General features: G+C 49.0%; 1 pseudogene; it reads right to left on the reverse strand.

Moving 5' to 3' along the window:
• Positions 1-213: 213 nt before the first annotated feature.
• LOC102854135 lies at positions 214-5,353 on the reverse strand (annotated as a pseudogene).
• Positions 5,354-6,092: the final 739 nt, after the last annotated feature.

A 6,092-nucleotide genomic window follows, 5' to 3' on the forward strand; every position in this document is an offset into this window, starting at 1 on the left:
AGCGTCTGAGGGAGTGGGATATGAGGGGGCAGTGGGGTTAAGGTTTCCTTCTACGTCCCAGTCTGCAGGGGCTCCAATGGCTAACTTACAGAGGTCAGGGTACAGATCTGGCCACCAGGTCCAGGGGGTGGTGATTTTGGAGATAGACCATACAAATTCCCTGTTTGAGATTGAACTACCCAGGTAAGGTTGCAAGGGGCATGTGGGTTATGGTTACTTGTGGTTGTCCCGATGAAGGCGCAACCAAAAAGGATTGTCACTCCTTTCCAAAGTCCACTGGTTATCTTCGCTGGTCGGAGCTGGCTTGACATGAGAGGCATGGGCCCAAGCTGCTACTCTGTCTACCTTGACGGCTGTGGGGGTGGGGGTAGTTAGCAGCACCTGATAGGGTCCTTTCCAGCAAGGTTCAAGGCTGCTGACCCAATGCCTGCGGACTAAGACTTTAACTCCAACCTGAAAATTATGAGGGAGGGGAGGCAACTCATCAGGATAAGCTTTTTGGAGCATTGGCCAGGTCTCTTTTTGAACCAATTCTAAAGCTTTTAAGCGGGTTAGCAATGGGGTGGAAGCTATAGCATCAACACTATGATATTTTACATCAGTAAGAGGGGGTGGCCCCCCGTACATAATTTCAAAAGGGGTGAGAGCAAATTTCCCTGGGGTGTTCCGCACACAGGACAGTGCGAAGGGAAGGAGAGCAATCTAATCCTTTATGCCGGTCTCAATAGCTATTTTGGTTAAGGTCTCTTTTAGAGTTCTATTCATTCTTTCTACCGGACTTGAGCTCTGGGGTCTATAAGCACAATGCAATTTCCAATTTACCCCCAGTTGTTTGGCCAGTCCCTGACTTACCTGGGCAACAAAGGCTGGGCCATTGTCTGACCCAATTACGTTAAGGATCCCGAATAGTGGAAAAATTTCTTCTAAGATTTTCTTAGCTACCACATTCGCAGTTTTTTGCTTGGTGGGGAATGCTTCAACCCATCCCGAGAAGGTGTCTACAAATACTAGCAGATACTTATAGTTATAAACGGTACTTTTACTTCAGTAAAAGCTACTTCCCAGTATGCTCCAGGTCGGTCTCCTCTCAGTCTCTTACCAGCTGACTTGGCAGCAGTCTTTGCATTTGTTAAGGCACAGGCTTTACAGTTTTCTACAATTTCTTGAATGATTTTACTTAATTTCAATATCCGGAACTCAGAGGTTTTGATGAGGGCTCTTAATTTCTTTGCTCCCAAGTGGGTCAGATAGTGTATTTGTTTTACATACTCTTTACCTTCCTTATGAGGAAGAACTTTTTTGTTCTCTTGGTCTATTATAGCTCTCTCCGAGTTCCCATTAGTCAATCCTAAGCGAGACAGTTCCTGTTCATCCTCTTCAGAATACTGAAAACTAGTATCGGACATTGGGGCCACCAGAGTTCACAGATGTTAGTAGCCAAAGTCGGGATTTTCTCTACTGCTGACTTGGCGGCTTTGTCCGCCATCTGGTTTCCTTTGGCTACGACATCCTGACTTCGCTGGTGCCCTGGAGAGTGCATGATGGCTACTTTCTTTGGCAGGTGTACAGCATCTAACAATTCTAGGATTCCTTCCTTGTTCTTGATTTCTTTTCCCGCTGAGGTAAGAAGACCTCGCTGTCTGAAAATGGCCCCATGAATATGGGCGGTGGCGAAGGCATACCGGCTATCTGTGTAGATGTTTACAGTCTTTCCTGCTGCCAGTTTTAACGCTTGAGTAAGGGCCACTAGCTCGGCTTTCTGTGCAGAGCTCCATTCAGGTAGACTGTCGGCCCAAATGACTTTCTTCCCGTCTACGACTACCGCCCCGGTGATCCGCTTACCGTTCTTGATGAGGTTGCTGCCGTCAGTGATCCAGGTTGGACACCCGGGCCAAGGCTGGTCTCTTAGGTCTTTCTGGGTGCTGGTTTCTTCTGCCAGAATTTCATCGCAGTGATGGCAGGGTTCTGGGTCCCCTACCGCTGGCAGCAGGGTCGCCGGGTTTAGGATGACTGGGGCTCCAAAGGCCACCCTGTCCGTGAGGAGTAGGCTCTGATAGTGAGTCGGGCTGGCATTAGTCATCCATCGGTCAGGTGGTTGTCGAATGATGCTCTCTAATGCATGAGGGGCTATGATAGTGATATGCTGCCCCATGGTCAATTTGTCTGAATCTTTTACTAGGACTGCAGCAGCTGCAATGGCCTTCAGGCAGACTGGCCAACCACTGGCCACTGGATCTAGTTTCTTGGACAAATAGGCCACTGGCCGTGTCCAGGGTCCCAGAGCTTGTGACAACACACCTTTAGCTACCCCGCCTCTTTCATCTATGTGTAAGGTAAATGGCTTGGTCAGGTCTGGCAAGGTGAGGGCGGGAGCTGAAAGCAAGGCTTTCTTAATGTCCTCAAAGGCCGTCTGATGTTCAGGATTCCAGGTGAATTGTTCCTGGTTTCTGGTTAGAGGATACAGGGGGGCTGCCAAGGAGGCGAACCCGGGTATCCACAGGCGGTAAAACCTGCTGTCCCTAGGAATTCTCTTACCTGCTTCGGTGAGGTGGGAGTTGGGATGTGCATCACAGTCTTTTTCCGGGTCTCAGTTAGCCACCTTTGGCCATTTCTCAGTATATACCCTAAGTAAGTTACTTCAGTTTTGCACAGCTGGGCCTTTTTGGCTGAGGCACGATAGCCTAAAGTCCCCAGCTCTGTTAGAAGCTTCTTTGTACCTTCAATGCATTACTCTTTGGTTACGGCGGCTAGGAGCAGGTCATCTACATACTGTAATAAAGTCACCTGAGGGTTGCTGGTCTGGAACTCACTGAGGTCTCGGTGCAGGGCCTCATCAAAGAGGGTTGGTGAGGTCTTGAACCCTTGTGCCAATCGACTCCATGTTCATTGTCCAGTTATCCCGGCCTCAGGGTCTCTCCATTCAAAGGCAAAGATATCTTGGCTAGAGGGATGCAACCTCAGACAGAAAAAAGCATCTTTCAAGTCTAAGACAGAATACCATTTTCTCTCAAGTGGTAGCATGCTGAGGAGGGTGTAAGGGTTAGGAACTGTGGGGTATATGTCCTGCACTCTCCGATTCACTTCTCTTAGATCCTGCACTGGCCGGTAGTCATTTGTCCCTGGTTTTTTCACAGGGAGGAGAGGAGTGTTCCAGGGGGATTAGCATGGCACTAGAACCTCTTGTTTTATTAACCTGAGGATGTGTAGTCGGATTCCCTCCTTGGCTTCTTTACTCATAGGATATTGTCTAACTCTAATGGGGGAGGCATCCGCTTTTAATTCCACTACTATTGGTGGAACATTTTTAGCCATACCTAACCCCCCTGTTTCTGCCCAGGCTTCTGGGAATTCTTTTAACCAATCTACGAGGTCCGAATCTTTAGCCTCTGTCTCTGGTTCATGGAGCCTATATTCTTCTTCTAGTTGAATTAATAGGGCGAGGGTGCTGGGCTTTGTTTTCCCAGGTAACTTCAGGCCCCCTTGGAGGGAACTGAATTTGTGCTTTCAGATTAGTTAGGAGATCTCTTCCTAAGAGTGGGGCTGTGCACTCAGGTATAACAAGAAAAGAGTGGGTCACTTGATTTTTTACCTAGATCTATAGTCTGTTCTGTGGTCCATGGGCAGAATTTTTGTCCAGTGGCCCCTAGCACCACTGACTACTTTGTGATAATCTTCCCTAGGGGCTGCTTCAGAATTGAATGTTGTGCCCCCGTGTCTACCAGGAAGTCAACGGGGGTCCCGCCACAGATATGGTTACCCTAGGCTTGGAGAGGGGATCCGAGCCCCATCTCCCCTACTCCTCATCTAGGGTGAGAATTTTTGACGACTTATTCTTTTTCTTGGGACACTCTCTAACCCAGTGTCCTTTATCTTTGCAATATGCACACTGGTCTTTGTTCAACTGCAGTTTCTTTTCATAATGTTTCAATCCCTTAGTGCCCAGGTGCCCTGTCTGTCTAGACCCTGCTCTACCTCCCTCTTTTTCACTTACTACTGAGGCCAAGATTTTTGTCAAATTCCTCTCTTGACGGTGGTCCTGCTGGTCCTCTCTTTCCTTCTTTTCTCTCTCTGCCTTCTCTTCCTCCGTCTCTCTCTTATGGTACACTTTCTCAGCTTCTTTTACTACATCTCTTAATGTAAAATCCTGCAACCCCTCTATGTGCTGTAGTTTCTTTCTAATGTCTGGAGCAGACTGTCCAATGAAAGCCATAACTACTGCTGCTTTTTCTCCTTCTGACGCTGGGTCAAAGGGAGTGTATCTCCTATAGGCATCCATTAGTCTTTCTAGGAACACAGAGGGGGGTTCAGTAGGTCCTTGAAGGACTTCTCTTACCTTGGCCAAATTAGTGGGGCATCGTGCAGCCCCTCTGAGACCCACTACAAGAGCCCAGTGATAGGCAGATAGCTGCTCCCTACCTTCAGCAGTGTTATAATCCCAGTTGGGGTGAACGAGAGGAAATCCCGCATCCATGGCCACAGGAGTCTGGACTGGTTGTCCTGCAGCATCTCGGACATTTTTCCTGGCTTCCGTCTGAATTCTCTCTCTCTCCTCAGTAGTGAAGAGGACCTGGAGAAGTTGTTGGCAATCATCCCAGGTAGGTTGGTGAGAGAACATGAGGGACTCAATTAGTCCAATAAGCCCTGTGGGGTTATCTGAAAAGGAAGGATGGTTAGTCTTCCAATTATAGAGGTCAGCAGAGGAAAAAGGCCAGTACTGGAGGGGTTAGAGTTGTCCTGGCTCTGGGGGCCCTCCATATGCTCGTAAGGAGAGAGCCACAGTGGAGTCTGGGCTCTCTAGACCCCTCCGACTTTGGGTCCCTCATGCTGGTCCCTGGGGGGCACTTGCAGGCATGGGGGGATCCGGGTCTGCCTGGCCCTGATATGGGGGAGGATTGTGGTGCATCTCAGGCCACTCAGGTGGGTTATAAATCTCAGGATAAATTTTGGGTGGTGCTGAGGGTGTAGCTAGCTCCTGAGGCCAGGGGAATTCTGGACTCAGGACCTCCTGTTTTTAGGGCCATTGCACGAGGAGGGATGGTGCTTTTCTTCAATACTCAGGGTTTCGCCCATGACGGTGGATTCTGCACCAAATCCAACCACATGTTGATGTATGGCTGTTGGTCAGGATGCGTTCTTGGTCCTTCCTTGAAAACAAGATCTTTAACTGCCAAAATGATGGTTAGGTCAAATGTTCCCCTGGTGGCCAACCAACTCCCAAAGTGGGCCACTCAGAGTTACAGAAGGTTTGCCAAGGTCCTTTTCTAACATTGACAGAGAGATTATTAGCCCTTGTTCTTACTTCAGAAAAATGTCCTAAAGTCAAAGATAGAGAAGTTGTCACTGTCTGGCCCATATTATTCGCCCACAGAACACAGTAGACACTGACAAGAAATACAAGACACACAAGAAGCTCTCTTCGTGACAACCAGTTGAAAGCTACTTCAGACAGGAGAGCCCTCAGGGCCCCTCCTCTCCGGTGGGACACTCTAAGTCCCTCAGACGGATCAGAAACTATTAAAGCCTCTGGATCCGTATTCCACCCAAAGGGACGTCTCCCCAGGGCTGTGGCTTGTGGTCCTCAGGCATGTCTGCCCACCACAGTCGTCCAGCCTTGACGGTCGCACGACAGCCACAAACTGAAAGTAAAACAGACTTAAGGACACACAGGTTTGGCGGCGCTGCACAGACAGAGAAAAATTGAGGATCCTCTTACCTCCAAGTTGTTGGCGGGGTTGCGGGTGGTCGGGCCAATCCCGGACTAGCCCCAAATGAAAGACCTCAATTTAGGACTTTCCTCGATCCTGCTGTCTAGTGCGGCCCCAAGCAACTCACACCAGAACCCCTTGCTGCAAATACATGAGGCTTTTATTGGCGGAGCTCCGGGTCGATCCGTATCTCACGCATGAGACAGGGTAGTCGACCCCGAGCTGAGAAAGCAAGGGGTTTTTATAGAGGGTCTAGGGGTTCTTTGGCGTGGAGATTACTCATTGGCTCTTCGGAAAGCAGAAGTTCAGTCCCAGGTCAGCCACTTGCTGTTGATGCCAGTTAAGATACAGGGTTTGTTTTTTGGTTTGGTTTTTTTTCCCCCCAGT

Source organism: Elephantulus edwardii, unplaced genomic scaffold, assembly GCF_000299155.1.
Source record: "Elephantulus edwardii isolate Elephantulus edwardi_28Jun2011 unplaced genomic scaffold, EleEdw1.0 scaffold00483, whole genome shotgun sequence".
Lineage (NCBI taxonomy): Eukaryota > Metazoa > Chordata > Mammalia > Macroscelidea > Macroscelididae > Elephantulus > Elephantulus edwardii.